The sequence below is a fragment of the Cornus florida genome, unplaced genomic scaffold (assembly GCF_030987335.1).
Source record: "Cornus florida cultivar Cherokee Brave unplaced genomic scaffold, ASM3098733v1 CherokeeBrave_3.0.0_Hap2_Chr02, whole genome shotgun sequence".
Lineage (NCBI taxonomy): Eukaryota > Viridiplantae > Streptophyta > Magnoliopsida > Cornales > Cornaceae > Cornus > Cornus florida.
In genome coordinates, this window is record NW_026775572.1 from 10353014 (window position 1) to 10371192 (window position 18179).

At 34.1% G+C, this 18179-nt stretch overlaps 1 long non-coding RNA gene across 1 annotated transcript; it reads right to left on the reverse strand.

Annotated features, from left to right (window-relative positions):
• Nucleotides 1–14201: 14201 nt before the first annotated feature.
• LOC132285323 (uncharacterized) lies at nt 14202–18116 on the reverse strand. Its single transcript, XR_009472509.1, has 6 exons — nt 18060–18116; nt 17225–17319; nt 16736–16907; nt 16454–16610; nt 16174–16377; nt 14202–14848 (listed from the first exon to the last, which is right to left on the reverse strand). It is a non-coding gene; the product is annotated as an uncharacterized LOC132285323 (long non-coding RNA).
• Between the last annotated feature and the right edge of the window lie 63 nt (nt 18117–18179).

An 18179-nucleotide genomic window follows, 5' to 3' on the forward strand; every position in this document is an offset into this window, starting at 1 on the left:
AAGCGCTTTCTTAAATGGCTTCATTGAAGAAGAAGTGTATGTTGAGCAACCTCCTGGTTTTGAAAGCTATAGTTGTCCAAACCATGTTTTCAAATTGATAAAAGCATTGTATGGTTTGAAACAAGCTCCAAGAGCTTGGTATGAAAGACTAAGTGGTTTTTTACTTGCTAATGGGTTCATTCGAGGTAAAATTGACAATACTTTTTTCACTAAAACCATTGACTGCAACTTGTTGGTCATTCAAATTTACGTTGATGATATTATCTTTGGATCAACCAATAGTGTTTTATGTGTTCATTTGCCTCTTGTATGCAAAATGAATTTGAAATGAGCATGATGGGTGAACTAACCTTCTTCTTAGGGTTGCAAATCAAACAAACACTTGATGGTATTTTTGTTTGTCAATCTAAGTATGTTAAGGATTTGCTAAAAAAATTTGGCTTGGAGGAAGTCAAACATGCCATTACTCCAATGAGCTCTTCTTTGAAACTTGACAAAGATGAAAAGGGAGTTAATGTGGATATTAAAAAATATAGAGGCATGATTGGTAGTCTCTTATATTTAACCGCTAACAGACTGAACATCATATTTAGTGTATGCTTATGTGCTCGTTTTCAATCTTGCCCTAAAGAATCTCATCTATGTGCTGTTAAACGCATCTTTCGCTATTTAAGTTATACTACATTCTTAGGTCTTTGGTATCCTAGACATACATCATTTGAACTTGTTGGTTACTCGGATGCTGACTTTGGAGGATGCAAAGTTGATAGAAAAAGCACTAGCGGGACTTGTCACTTCATTAGACAATCACTGGTTTCTTGGTCCTGTAAGAAACAAAACTCTGTCACTCTATCAACGGTGGAAGCCGAGTATATTGCAGCCGGTAGTTGTTGTGCTCAAACGCTTTACATTAAGCAACAACTTAAGGACTTTGGATTTCATTTTGGTCATGTTCCTATAATGTGTGATAATACAAGTGCAATTTGTATTTCAAAAAATCCGATTCAGCATTCTAGGACAAAGCATATAGAAATTAGGTACCACTTTCTTAGGGCTCATGTCTCTAAGGGCGACATTGAACTTATGTTTGTCAATACGGAGAAACAATTAGCTGACATTTTTACAAAACCACTCCAAGAAGATAGGTTTTGCTTGCTTAGAAGGGAAATTGGAATGTGCTCAGAAGAAGAAATACAGCAGTAAAGCAAAGTAGCAACAAAGCCAGCTTCATTCAGAAAAAGAGTAGTCTCTTTGAAGAAAAAGAGCCGTCTCTACACAAGGCAGAGTTGTCTCCACAGATGATATCACATTGCTTGCTCTCGAGATCTCAATGTTTTTAAAAAAAAGCCTGCTCTATAAAAACAAGAGCCAGCTCCCCAACCTGCATACAAATTGGAATAGGAAGAATCGTCTCTAGAAAAAGGTAGAGCCGGCTCCTTTAGTGCTATATTTTTTTTTCAAACTCTCGGGATCTCCTCTGCAGACAATTGAGCCTGCTCCAAAAATTGTTTAGAGCTGTCTCCATTTTCTTCCTTGAGCCGGCTGTTATTATTTTTATTTTTTTTTCTTTTCTTTCTTTTCTATTTTTTCTCTCTGAGCCATCTCAATATCCTTGAAGAGCTGGCTCCAAGTAACTTTCAAGAGCCGGCTCAACCTTTTCAAGAGCCGGCTCAACATTTTCTAAGAGCCGGCTCAACATTTCCTAAGAGCCGGCTCCAAATCCTTTTACCGAGCCGGCTCCAAATTCTCCATGAGCCGGCTCTTCCATCAATTGCTTTAGTCTCGGCACTTCCTCATTTTGAGGTTAAAACAAATCCATTCCAGAAGCATTTGGCTCTTCCATCTTGCCTTGGGCGATTTTCTTCATTCTGTATTGCATGCCTCAACTGATAAAAATACTCCATTAATCCCCATCATTACAATGTCTAGGACTGTCATGCAATTGATCTATAGGATATTGTAAGCCTCAGCAGTATCACTATTGGGCATAAACACTTCATTCCACAGAGTTTTTCGGCTAGGGCACTTCTCCATTCTCTTTGGGCATTGTGTTCTGTAAGTCTCTTCCTCTCAAATTCAATCATTATTGCAGATGATCTCACTTTTAATTCATATTTTCAGCTGTCCAAATTTTTTTTTGGTTCATTTCCTTTAAGCTTTCCTTTATGAAACCCTCATATTCACTATTGTTGTTTATTTTTTTTTTAGTCAATCATCCTAAGAATATTGCTTACTATATGTTCTGCTATTCAAATTTTATACTTGCATAAATTTTGTTTGGCTCTATTTAATCTACTGCTTCATTATTGATCAAATCTTGAGATATTGCATAAATTTTGTTATCAAAACCAATTTTTTTTGTGTTTTGAATTTTTTTTGGGATAAATTTAAATCATGTGATGTCTATGGTTAATTTGAGAAGTTCATTCATAACTTTGTCGAACTCCTTCTCTTAAGATAAGTTTATTTTTATCTCAATCCCCTGAGCATGTTATATATATATTTTTTGGGGTTTATCAAGCACACATTTTAGGATTATTCCATGCACTATCTTGTCAAAATTCCATATCCTTCCATTTAAATTTAAATTTGAATCATCCATTATGATTCCAGTTTGGTTCTTTATATCTAGATAAATATTTTTTTAAAATTCTAACTAAATGTAAAACTTTAACCAGGGCCTTTTCCTTGGTTCAATTTGTTTTATTATTTCTAATGTTAATCTTCTGTCTAAACTTATTTGTGATTTGAATTTTTTCATTGCCTTTTAAATTGAATCTTTATTCAGAGAATTCCTCTGTTATTTCAGTTTAATTTCTAGAAATGTCCACGGCTTCATCCTCACGTAGAAAGAATCCCTCTCGTGGACAAAAACGGTCTACTCAACATCATGATGAATCAGGCCCTAGTGAACCAAATCCTCCTCCACCTCAAATCTCTGCCACCATGCTATATAAAAACCCCACATACAAAAGCATATATGACAAATTCTTTCAGCATAGAAAAGTGGCCACAGCAATGGTGTTGTCTGACATAATTTGCCATGATCTTCATCTCAAGACTTATAGATTGTTTGATGCAATTGGCCTTGGATCATTTGTTGGAATGAATGAAGGTTACTAACCAAAATTAGTGAAGTTATTCTACACTCATCTTGAAGAAATGCCTGGAGAAGAAAAACTTAACTGCTATGTGGCTGGAATATATTTTCACCTTGATACAAACAACATTGCTCGAATCCTTCATCTTCCCTCTGTGGATGGAATTCAATTCTATTCTCATTTCAACTGGTTTAAAGGACAAGGTTTTGATAAACTAGCGGCTATTCGGCAAATGAGTTATGATTCAAATGTAACAAATACTAGAGAAGTCAACACCAAACAATTAACTATGGAAGCTCGGCTGATTCACAAGATCATCATGTACTCTATTCTTCCCAAATCTGGCAGTCGATCCAAAGTTTCCCACATGGACGTCTTTCTTATCTGGTGTGTCTTAAATGGCAAGCACTTTGATCTTGCATACATTATATTTCATCACCTTCTTACATGCAAAAGAAAGAAAAAAGTCTCTCTATATTATCCCATGGTTCTCTCTCACATATTTATGGCTAAAAAGGTTCCGCTTGATAGTCGTGAAGCAGTCAAACCAGGGCCAAGACACATTCTCACTGCCTCAAATCTTGCATGAATGGGGCTAAAAAGGGATTACAATGGAGTGTGGTTTTATCCTAGGCAACGAAAGTTGGAAGAGGCTCGAGCTAGAGGAGAAGAGATTGAGGATGTTGATGATGGGGATGAAGACGACCATGAAAGTGATGACGATGATGAAAATGAGGAAGTTCCAGTTGAAAATCGTACCAATCGTGCTCTCTTGTTGGAAATTCTCAAAGGGACTCGTCAGAACCAAGCCACTCTTGAAAAACAACAAACTCAACTTAACGAAATGCACATGGCAATCGCTCATCTTAATGAGGATTTTACAGAATTTCGAAACCAATATGGACCCTCTTCTCCTTAGAACAGTTTTTCTCTATTTTGTGTGCACTTATTAGCTTTATTTGCTTTAGAGAAGTCTTTTTTCTGTGTTTTATAAACTATGCTTTTATCTATCATATGGTACTTGTATTCACAGTCTCTTTCTGTTATCTATAAAATGCTATTTCTGCTTATCTTTTGCCCTTTAATTCATTCTTCTCTGATATTTCCTGAAATGGCCAGTGATTTTTCTTTATCTATTCATTTCACCTTCTTTTTTTTGAGATGACAAAGGGGGAGAAAGATGTGTTATCATGCTAATGTGCTATTCTATTGCTTTTTAAGTATCTTGATAGATGCATATTGATAGGGGGAGTCTTCTAAAAATGTCTGTGAAATTTATATGCTAAAATTATTGCTATTGAATCAAGTTTGATATAATTTTCAAAATATACTCCATGTTGACTATAAACACATCAATGATTTGTCATCATCAAAAAAGAGATTGTTGGCCTAAGGATTCTATCTAAAGGTCAATCTTATGTTTTGATGATTACAATCCATTAATGATGTTTATGTACTAATATTTTCATTGAGTGAAGTACAGTTGTTCAATCATTCAATCCTTAATGATGAGCTAGAAGTTCCATTTCAAGTATTCCAAACACTCGAGAAATGATTTCAAAGAAGCATCAAAGTGCAAGAAAATAAAGAAGAACTCGGTCTTCAAAGATCATTCAAGCTTTTCAGCAAATCTTCATCAAGCCTAGACGATCATAATCAAGAAATGAAGAAAAGGGTAGATAGGATAGTGAGATGCTAAGGTTCAATGTCAAAGTTTAGTTGAATATATTTTGAAGCTCAAAATTACAATTCATGCATATCATTCTTATCTCATCTCTCAAAGAACATAAAATTAGCTCATTAGGTTTTTAAACACATTCATATGAGCCTTACATCATACTGGATTTCATTTCAAGCCTCCTACTGAAAGTAGGGAAGGCTCTACAAAAAGTAGAGACGGCTCTACGAAAGTAGAGAAGGCTCTAAAAATCTAGAGAAGGCTCCACTTTTCTATTGAGCAGTCTCCTTTTCAGAAAAAGAGCCTGCTCCACTTTTTTAATGGAGCCGCCTTCATTTGAAATTGAGCCGCCTCTACTTTTGCAAAGAGCCGGCTCCTTCTAGGGTTTTGATCTACAATGGAAACTTTTTCATTTATTGTTGTCCAACCACCTGCAACAGCTATATCGACCATTGTTTATCTATAAATACAGAGGTTGGTCTGTATCAAAAAGTTACACAATTACAGAGAGCATTCTACCATTCCTAAAAAGCATTAAAGAAGCATTCGTTAAGCTTTCATTCCCTCTGTTTTCATTTCCTCTCTTCATTTCATTCTACTGTAGTAATCATGGGCTTCAGATATATATTCATCTTTACTATAGTCGTGAGCAAAACTATGTACTTCTATCTTTGAGAGATTTATTGTACAATTCATTTCTTTTCAAGTTATTATAAAAGGGTTGGTGTGACCCAAAAGAAAGTCTAGGAGAAGGGTGTTCTCTTAGCAAGGAAGAGAAGCAAGGTCATGCTTAAATTGAAGGTTTGCTCTCCACCATTAAGGAGAAGCTCTAGTGATTTTGGGAAGTCTCAAGGGGGACCTTGAGCCGAGGAGTAGGAGTTTCCGAACCTCGCTAAATCGCCGAGTTATTGTTTACAATCTCTCATCTCTATCTCTCTTATACTTGTGTCATACACTGTTTGAATATTTCAGTTTCTCTGTGATTAATAGTCTGTTAGATTTAATATTTTTAAATTGCAAAAATTGGCCCTTGACTCTATTCACCCCCCCTTTAGAGTCAATTAGTGACTAACACACACATCAAGACATAGATTCTCAAAGTTATCAACTTGAAATCTAAAAGTGTGAAATCAAATAATGGAATACTTGGACATCTAAGCTCGAAATTCTGCCGAGACCTCAACGGTTATTCTGGGCATTAACCCGCAGGGAAGACCACCCTAAGTGCGCACTATCTCAATTGGAGAGAACTCATACCTCCCGCACTATAGCCAAACTTTAGCCATAACATAGTAACCATGTCCCAAGTGACTCCAAAAATAAATAAGTTAACAACTTATATACACATTAAATAGTACACGAAACTACCTTCACGCACAAGTAGGTTGAAGCCACACAATACATGCTCTAAATCCACAACTACTATAGGATGAAAAATGTCGAATCTTCAGAGCGCGATTCGTTACGCGCTATAATAACATCACATGTCGAATCTTCAATGTGTGATTCGTTACACGCTATAACAATATAATTCAATATTGAAAGCATAACTTATAAATCCATTACAAGTCTAAAATCATGCTTCAAACATACTACCAATGTTATATACATGATTAAATCTTCAACGCAATAGAAACAAAAATTAATTATATAACCTAATTAATTTCTGTAAGTTTCAAGTCTCGATTTAATGATCTCTAATTAACACATGTTATACAACATAGCATAGTCATTACATATACCACATGAAAAACTTAATTAGGTCATTAAAACAATATGATGGAATTTAATTAAAACATGATAATTAAATTCCTAGATTCTAAAACAACATCGAATGGTCCCAATTTAACATATGCTAGTGTACAAGTCCTAGTCATCACAAATATTAAGTTAAAAACTTAATTAAGCCAACGAAACCTTTAAATAGATTTTAATTATTCATTTTAATTAAAATTTCTAGATTTTTCATACTTACCAAATGCTCTCAATTTAAAGTATGTTAAAGGATATGCCAAGACTTAATTTAAAAACATATCACAACTTAATTTCATGCAGGGTACACCCATGAAAATTAAACTTCCACAAAAGATAATTATTAAATAAAAAGTGCAATTCTTATTCAAATAATTCCAATTTAATATATGTTAACACACATATCAAAACATAATTTATCATCATGCCACTTTTCAATTTTAAATTATATATATATCCTTGTAAATTAAATCTTATATAAAGAATTAAACATTACTAATTTTCTAGATTTTATACTAGGCATGCAAACAAGTTGTATAATCATGAAAAACACCTAATAAAACACATACAAAATCCTAAAACATCCCCTACCTCTATTTGAGATGAAATCTCAAATCCCCACCGAAATGAAATGGCTCCGAATTCGACGAAACTTCTAGGTTTTGTCGGGGACAACACGGTGAACAAGAACCCCAAGGAAGCCCTATGAAAATCACAACTTGAATTCAAACCCGAACTCAAGAAATGGCCAAAACGAGATTCCAATCGATGGAATCAAAGGCCTCGCCAAGACGAACATAAAACACTAAAGCACTATGACTTTTCATTGAAGGGAAGAGGCTCAAAAGAGGAGAGAGAAGATGGCAGCTATGGGAGGAGCTAGGGCAGGCCATGGGAGAGAAAAAGAGAGAAAAAATCTAATTTTTCTTTCTAAGGCCCCCTATTTATAGAAAATCTCAAAAAGTGCCCATAACGGGCCCTACCGGGTCTGGAAAAGTGGAATTTGAGCAGACGCGCTCAAACGACAAAACTTTATGAACAAAAAAGAACCAAAATGAGAAAAGATAAACAACGAAAGAAACGGCGTCAAAAACTGAGTCCTGAGCAGAGAGATATGCCCCGAACAAGTTCAGCGGCAACTGGGCCCAGAAACTTTAAAACTGGAGAAAAACAAGCAGAAGGAAATTCTAAGAGTACGCGACTTGATGAAATGTGAAAATGAATCCCATACGAGGATCCAGGCTCAAAACGAGACATTTAGCAATAACTTTCATTAATTGCACAATGTCCCCTCCAAAAAGTGAAACTGCACAACTAGCCCAAAATGAAAATATCTTCAAAAAATATTTTCTCAGAAACTCCTGAAATAAAATATCTTCAAAAGATATTTATGAAAAATACTCCAATAAAAGAATAAGTTTTCAAAGAACTTTGTATCCGTGCCCCTACGGACACCGGGAGCAACCAGAGTACTTTTCTGCAAAAGTAAAGATACGTATTTCATGGAACCCACTTAGAATGAAGATACGTGAAGTCAAAAACCAACTCCAAACACAAAAAGTGTGGTTATGCCAACAAAGTGACAAACAGGGAAAAAACGAAATAGGGAAAAGGACGAAAAGTGAATAGTGTCCGAAAAATGAAAATGTGAAAATGACGCGGTCCTCAAAGGAAGTTGTCAATCCAAATAAAAGAGTCACGGAAATCATTCCAGAGCACTCGAGATGACACTAAGTGACAAAAAACTAAACTCAGAAAGGAAAAGAGTAACGGAAAAAAAAATATACGTAAAAATCTGATAAAAAGGAAAAGAAGGAAAATGACTGGGTCATTACAACCTACCCTCCTTAAGGAGATTTCGTCCTCGAAATCAAGAACAGACAAAAGAGAACCGAACAAGATCGAAGCAAGATCAAACCAAAGGACATACCATAAGGTGCTAAAGGACAACTTCAAAAGCCTGAAGATCTTTCCAAGGAACGCAAAACCCAAGAACTGAGTGACTCTTCCTAAATGAATTGGCACATTAACTCAACGTCAATCATCGAGAAAATCCCAAGACAACGATAAGTCAAATCAAAACTGATGACTAAGAACGACACGACAATACGAATAATGACTAGAACTCATCCACAATTACTCGTCAGTAAGGTAGCATGACAGTATAAAGTACTATTTCATAACATGCCACAGAAAGAAACTTTTCGATACAAATGACATCAATGTCGGAAATAATTATTACCAAAAGCACTAAGGAAGCCAGGCATCCTCGAGAGTTAGGGTAGCTAATCCCAAAACTCTAACAACAATGTCATTGGCACCGTTACGCTTAAGGCCTTAAATCCCTAACGCTGGAGTAGTAACGAACCCCACATATGAGAATGCGACAACAACAACACCAGTCCCAAATCCACAGCCTGACAAGTATATGCCTTCAAGCCAATGGATTGGACCCGCAAAACCGAAAACCTAAGCACAAATCTGAAGTAGACCTACCATAAGGCTACATACAGAAGACAAAACGTTGGGTCAAAAGTCCTATACTGGATAACTAAAACTTCAAAACATAAGTCTACCACGTAGCTCACTCATAACAATCCCGTCAACCATAAGTGCAAGAAAGACGAAACAGTATAAACCAAATACTCACATAGTGCATGCTCGCAAAATTAAATGACATAAATCAAATAATACCATAGTACAAAACACACAGTACATATAAGGTAAGCCAAATAAACCAACTATCGCATAGAGGTTAAATAAATAGTGACAAACTATACACCACCAATGGCAAAAACATAGTAAACAGATACTGTATAAACAAACGTATCATATACATTCTCACACGGACTACCATATAGTCATATATCCCAAACATGTTTCTAAGACATGCCCTGAAACAATGGGCTCATAAACATGTAAAATGATCATACAAATGGCAAGTTCGTAAAATCAAAAGAAATGAATGGAATGCCTCTCAAAAGACACCACGCAAAAAATGTAACACAAAACCTGAACGAATCCAATCGCCCACCATGAGGAAAGGAATCATCCCCCCAATGACCACTAAGTCCTCGAGACATAGGGTCAGCAAGTCTTTCCCAAGACCAGCTTATACTCCGATGGAATACCAGTACTACACGAACAAGACAACAACGAAATGGATAGCCTTAATGCTAACTGTTACGAGACATCAACAAGAGAACCCACAATCCAAGATGCCAACGAGTTCGATAGGAACTCCACAGGATTCTACCAGAACCCTAACACAATGCCCTAAGTCTTTAAAGACAAGGGAGAGTAATCAATTGCACTAGCGCAATTAATTACACGAGACCTCTCACATCCTAGCTGTAGCTCGTAAGAGCTGTTTAAGGCAACACAATAAGGATTCTAAGTCAACACACCTATCCAAATCTTGAAACTATCATCCTAAGAAAACAAGACACGAGAACCTCGCCTTGAGGCTCACAAAGTAACTCCCGACTCCTTAAGGAAGGATTCGAGTCAGCCCTGACTCATCATCCCATGATGCTAGAAACAAAGATCTTAATGACATCAATTACGTCAAGACCACCACGAAGTCCTAAGAAATGACATCGACACCTCTAACACCACCATGACTACATCATGAAAAGACAAAAGAAAATGAGATGAAACGATGCCTCCATGGCCTAACAAGAAGACTCTCCATGAGTCAAGACTGTGATGCTATATGCGTGAAAAAGAAACAGGATCAAGAATAACATGAGTTATTATGATCGGATGCAACTCGCTCAATGAATGCATCAAATAATTACCACGTCAATGTATGCAACATACAGTCATGCATAAGCAGGTAAGCATATACAACATGCTAAACAGATAATGAAAAACTCCTAAGTACGTAAACACATAAGCACGTATCAAACTATGATGCTTTTAAACACATAAGCATATAAGTGCAGAAAACATGTTATCACACCGAGCATGTTATCAAAAGCATGTGAACATATCAAAGTACATCAACAAAAGCATGATATGCACCTAAAGCCCGTCGTCCAAGGTATTCGAACCCGGACGCTCTGATACCACCTGTGACGATCCTGAATTTTTCAACCCAATGTGTCCTGTGATGACCCGAAACGGATCCAAAATACGGAAGCAAAACAAAACCAAGTCCTTAGAGATGTACATCATCCCTAAGGCACAAGAATGGCCCTTCGAGAAATTTTAAGGCTCAGTGGCAGCAAAACGAAGACAAGGACATCAAAATCCTACAAAAGAATGACTAAGGGTAAAATGGTCATTTTACCCCAAGAGGAAGAAATTTGACTTTCAACAAGTCAAATTAGATCAAAAACATCCTTTGGTAACTTCACATGAAGTCTCAAGGCCAAAGGAAATGAAATCCCAGAAGAACCCTATCCCGGTTCGAACCAAGTCCGACACCCTCTCACTAAAATGAGGATACCATGACCTAGGAAAAGAATCTAAAACTAAAATTTATACCATTGGAAAGCTTATTTCGACACAGTCAGTTTAGACTCAAGAACGGACCAATTCGGAGTTAAAACGAAGAAGTTACATCAGTTTGAAGTTGGAAGTCCAAAACTGAAAACTCTGGAAGACTTGAACCGGTTCAACATTGGCAGTATGCCCAAGCTGAACCAAAATGACACCTTGAACCGGTTCAACTATTCTTGAACCGGTTCAACTTGAACAGAACACCCAAAATGCAGCAGAAACAGTGTTTTAGCAGAAAAATTGAGTTTGAAGCACGGTTTTTGAGATTAAGATGACATTTTTCGGAAAAATGTCGTGAAGAAACTCCCCCTAAAATCACATTTTCTATGTGATAGAGTTGAGAATGGAATTTATTTCCCAAAAGAAATCCCCTAAATGCCCTAAAGCAAGATTTTTCAACAAATGTGTGAAATGAATCCATAAGAGGCTCATTTCGCCAACTAAAGAGTTTTTCCCAAAAAAGACCATGCACGCATATGTAACTTACCTATTAGGACACGCTACAACAATTCACGGTTTAAAAATACCGTCGATGCAAAATACAACTCCCCAACGGCCAAAATGACAAAAATGAAGCTTAGAATGAAAACTTGGATCTCAAAATTATGAAATGGTTTTGAAATGCCGTTTGGCCATTGGCCACACTTCATAAATGATAAATGAATGCTAATGGATGAATTTCACACATAAATGCACGCTCCGGTGCAAAATAGCATACTAAAACGCATTATTTTTCATATATTCTCATTAAAGGCAAGATTTGACATCCATGACATAAATGTAATTCTGAAAGAAGTTTAGCCATTGGCCTCATGTCATATACATAAAATGAGAATCAAAAAGTGTGCTTAGGCACACATTACAAGTTTAGAACTAAATATACACATTTGACATATAAGGTTACAAATGGTTTTTTAAGCCAACCTTCACAAGAATTGAACCATTCAAGTCCTCAAATCATCCAAGCATAATGAGAACCTCAACCTTGATTCCTGTACCTAAAATATGCCCCAGTAACTTTGGGGTGAGTAACATAAAGCTACTCGTAGGAAATGAGCATGCATCGACCTAGCATTTTACAATTTTATCACCTTAAGGTGAAACATGTCAAAGGGGCTCATGCCACCTAACGTCTATGTCAAGATGAGACTCAAGGAGCATCCTAATCTACCCTAGATCATTTCTAGCACAAATCAAATCATCCATGCAATTCAAACCACATAGGAGCATGCTATACAAAGCAACAAGGTATAGATTCTCAAAGTTATCAACTTGAAATCTAAAATGCGAAAACAACCAAAGTGGGTCATGTCACCTAACGTCTATGTTCCAAATGAATCTATAGGATCATTCCTAAGCTTCATTTGAACAATATAGCACAATTCACCATATCTATGCAATTTAACCAACATAGATGTATGTTATATAAAGTAACAAGACATAAATTTACAAAGTTATCAACTTGAAATCTAAAAGTGTAAAATCAACTAAATATAACAATTTAGTATAATTAGAATTTCTAATACCACACATCAAGACATAGATTCTCTAGATTATCAACTAGAAATCTAAAATACGAGATCAACTAAATATAGCAATTTAGTATAATTAGAATTTCTAATACCACACATCAAAACATAGATTCTTTAGATTATCAACTAGAAATCTAAAATACGATATCAACTAAACATAGCAATTTGGTATAATTAGAATTTCTAATACTACACATCAAGACATAAATTCTCAAAGTTATCAACTTGAAATCTAACATACGAGATCAACTAAATATATCAATTTAGTATAATTAGAATTTCTAATACCACATATCAAGACATAGATTTTCAAAGTTGTCAATTTGAAATCTAAAAGTACGAAATCAACTAAATATAGTAATTTAGTATAATTAGAATTTCTAATACCACACATCAAGACATAGATTCTCAAAGTTATCAACTTGAAATCTAAAAGTGTGAAATCAAATAATGGAATACTTGGACATCTAAGCTCGGAATTCTGCCGAGACCTCAACGGTTATTTCGGGCATTAACCCGCAGAGAAGACCACCCTAAGTGCGCACTATCTCAATTGGGGAGAACTCATACCTCCCGCACTAAAACCAAACTCTAGCCATAACATAGTAACCATGTCCCAAGTGACTCCAAAAATAAATAAGTTAACAACTTATATACGCATTAAATAGTATACGAAACTACCTTCATGCACAAGTAAGTTGAAGCCACACAATACATGCTCTAAATCCACAACTACTATAGGATGAAAAATGTCGAATCTTCAAACCGCGATTCATTACGCGATATAATAACATCACATATCGAATCTTCAGTGTGCGATTCGTTACACGTTATAACAATATAATTTAATATTGAAAGCATAACTTATAAATCCATTACAAGTCTAAAATCATACTTCAAACATACTACCAATGTTATATACATGATTAAAACTTCAACGTAATAGAGACGGAAATTAATTACATAACCTAATTAATTTCTGTAAGTTTCAAATCTCGATTTAATGATCCTTAATTAACACATGTTATACAACATAGCATGGTCATTACATATACCACATGAAAAACTTAATTAGGTCATTAAAACAATATGATGGAATTTAATTAAAACATGATAATTAAATTCCTAGATTCTAAAACAACATCGAATGGTCCCAATTTAACATATGCTAGTGTACAAGTTCTAGTCATCACAAAAATTAAGTTAAAAACTTAATTAAGCCAACGGAACCTTTAAATATATTTTAATTAATCATTTTAATTAAAATTTCTAAATTTTTCATACTTATCCAAATGCTCTCAATTTAAAATATGTTAAAGGACATGGCAAAACTTAATTTAAAAACATATCACAACTTAATTTCATGCAAGGTACACCCATGAAAGTTAAACTTCCACAAAAGATAATTATTAAATAAAAAGTGCAATTATTATTCAAATAATTTCAATTTAATATATGTTAACACACATATCAAAACATAATTTATCATCATGCCACTTTTCAATTTTAAACTATATATATATATATATATCCTTGTAAATTAAATCTTATATAAAGAATTAAACATTAATAATTTTCTAGATTTGATACAAGGTAAGCAAACAAGTTGTATAATCATGGAAACACCCAATAAAACACATACAAAATCCTAAAACATCCCCTACCTCCATTTGAGATGAAATCTCAAATCCCCACCGAAATGAAACGGCTCCGAATCCGACGAAACTTCTAGGTTTTTTCGAGAACAACACGGTGAACAAGAACCCAAAGGAAGCCCTATAAAAATCACAACTTGACTTCAAACCCGAACTCAAGAAATTGCCAAAACGAGATTCCAATCGGTGGAATCAAAGGCCTCGCCAAGGCAAACATAAAACGCGAGGCACTATGACTTTTCATTGAAGGGAAGAGGCTCAAAAGAGGAGAGAGAAGATGGCAGCCATGGGAGGAGCTAGGGCCGGCCATGGGAGAGAGAAAGAGAGAGAAAATCTGATTTTTCTTTCTATAGCTCCCTATTTATCGAAAATCTCAAAAAGTGCCCCGAACAGGCCCCGCAGTGTCCGGAAAAGTAGAATTTGAACAAATGTGCGCACCATATTAATGTGTCCCGCGATACACTGGATTATTTTCAACATCACCTCAATGCATCTGTGGCCCAGAATCCGCGTGCACCCCATCTTCTATACTCGCTCACACTCGATTATTAACCCATGTTTCATGCGCCGGCACACAAACCTCCATTGCATATATATAACCAGTATATGTATGTATAAATTTTCCTACAAAATAAAGGAAAATCAAATCAAATAAATTCCTAAAAATTTAGAAAAATACCAGAAATTTCTATAAAAATTCCAGAAATTCCAGAAACTATAAATAACCCCATTAGATCATAGATCAAGCATAATAATTAATTTATAAATATATACAACCTATATATATAATTAAAAACCAACAATTCTAAATTAATCATAATTATAATAAGGCATGCTTTTAATAGTTCGATTTAATCATGATTTAATCAAATACAATTAACTTAATATTTTTTATTAATCCACTTTAACTATGATTTAAATTTATAATTTAATTAAAACCTTGATACTCAAGGTGATAAACTTAAAAGCCATAAGAGGAGAGTTAGAAAAGAACTTACATGAATGTTTCGAAATGAAACCGACGCTTCAAACTTTGATTGTCTCTTCCAATTCCGGCATCTCTTTCTCCGATCCGGACTCCTCTTTATCAACTTTCTCTTCTCTCTGTCTCTCTTATTTTTCCAATGTGTAAACTCTTTAACCCTAAACCTTATGTGTATATTTATACATATTAAAAACTAAATCCTATTCCAACTAGGACTATCAATTTAAATAATAATCTTTAAATAATATAATATATGTTTACATATATTATATTATATACATATATATATTTATCTTCCATAATTAACCATTAGTTAATTAAATAATATAAATCTATATATATCCATAAATATATATCTCTATATATATCTTTCCTAATAATTATTAATTAATTATATTTATATATAATTTTATATTTTTATAATTAATACAAAAATGGCCATTTAAATAATTAAATAACCATGGGCCTTTATTAATTAACCCAATAAGGCCTCTTTCAAGCCCAAGACCATATCCTTTGGTCCAACTTCCCTTAAGTCTAAATTCAATTAGTTTAAATAAATCAAATAATTAAATAAACACGTAAATTAAAATAACTAATTACAATTAATTCACAATAAAATCATACTAGCATAAAAATCACACGTAGTCAAATAAGCAACTTAAAACAATACAATTATGACATTCTCATAAAACAAACCAACACACCAATTCATCAAATATAATCACGAAATATAATTTAATAAAAATAAGACCATTGACCATAACACTCCATTAAATAAAATAAATCATTTAAGAATAAAATAAAAGCAATTAATTCTAATTGAATCAAATAAATCATTTAAAAATCAAATAAAAGTAATTAATCCTAATTAATAAATTCTTTAAAATATCGGGGTATTAAAGCAAGTAAACTATAAATTCAATTCATTGACTTTAAACAAAATTGGCAGATGGAGGATTACCTTCGCCATAGGCGTACCCCAATGTCTAACCAAAAATTCCCATTGCTCCTTTTCAACATCAGCTGGTGGATTTGCCAATCTTTCTGCATCAGTATCCCTAACTGAGTAGTATTCACTTTTTAATTTACACTTGTACCCCCTCCATTTTTTCCCGATGGAGGATAATGTCCACTATTTTGACATGATTTCCACATCATACTTTCTCTGAAAATGTGATAATTGCTGCATGTTAATCCACTTTTTCCATAAAAATTATTTTAATGTCATTGAAGGGTTTTACCTTTACAATGTTCCATATATCCTCGTTAAGCCATTTAGGCATCTCCCACCAAGTTTTGTAGCACAAAGGAGCTAATTTACCATTTCGGGCAAGTGTTCCCAAATAATTAGTATATGTACCACTTCCAAGGCTGATCGGCTGTCCATACTTATTAACCCTAAACAAAAATTAACAATTGTAGATGTTTAGTACAAAAATAAAGATAGAAATCATTTTTTCTCCTTCATATTGAATATAGTCTAATTATGTAAAATATATAAGATGATCTCTATATATATGTACCTTAATGGTAAAAAAGTTGTCGCGTTTACGACATTCTTGCATCGTGTCAGGCCTCGTCTCTTTTTCGGAGGTGGTTAGGATGATTTTGAAGTTGAAACTTCAGTATTTTGTTCACTCACTTTTTCCACTTCACTAACCGTTCGTTTCATTGTCAGCTTATTATTTATCCTTCCTAGAAAAGCAAACAAAAAAGTGAGAATTCATTTAAGAGCTGACAATTCCATTGTGTACAGTAAAAAGTAACAGGTAATAGTTTAATCTCCAAAAGTTCCACATGAACATAAAAAAATTATTTGTATTAATCTAAATAAAAACATATTGCAACATGATCATTTGTAAGAGCTGACAATTCAGTAAAATGATATGCCAAAGTTGATTTACCCATTAGGCAACAAGTAGAATATATTGATGAACTAATGAAACTCATAAGGAATAATTTTAAATGAATAGATAAAAAAATTAAAAACTAGAAAAAACAATCATCAATACCTTCAAAGAATATTAGCCAATCAAATGCGAGTTATCCCCCTCTTGATTGCTAATGCGAAGGAAACCGGGACAAAGGCTGAATTATAGTGGTCACACTGTCAACAATAGCAAGAACATAGCAAGCTCAGTGTCTTGTAGCATACAAAAACAACATACCGGCGGTATAACTGCATAACATATGTGTCAATTTTCATTCATACTTTATGTACACTGATTTTATGTTTCAGCACTAGTCTTAACTTCATATGCCTTTGTTTATCTAATAACATATTGCCATCACTTAAGTCAGCTTCATTGATAATTTCATCATACTTCAATCAAAAAATGACGTAAACTCATCAAATCAAGCCCTGTATTAATTAATATAAATGGCACTTATCCAACTATGGTTCCTAATCTTATGTCATAGTTCTGAAAATGTGAGACTTTTATTATAAATACAAATGTGCACTTATCCAACAATGGAACCTAACCTTGTGACGTCAAAGTATTCTAAAAAAAATGTAAAATAAAAAAATAATAGTAAATGAATTTCTCTAAGATATTGTGTGATGATTAACTGGGAAGGCTTGGACTGTTAACCATCAAGTAGGAACTTCAGACTTTCGTTTTTTAACTTGGAAGATATGGAGGTTTACTCTTTATGGTGATAAAAAAGAAGTCCATGCTACTAATTTCACTAATACTTACGTTCAAGATTTTTGTGACCCCATGTATCTAACAACACTCATATTTAAATTCATATACTTGAATAAAAAAACAAAAAAAACAAAACTCATATAAGGATCATAATAAAAATAAATAAATAAATAAATAACTAAAATGAACAACTTACATGTTGAAGCAACCCTGACACTTCACATTACAAAAATTATATTGTTGAAAGTCTGAAGAAACTCTACATAAGACAACCAAACATCAATAGTCTTGCAGAGAGAAACTAAAACAATCCTAA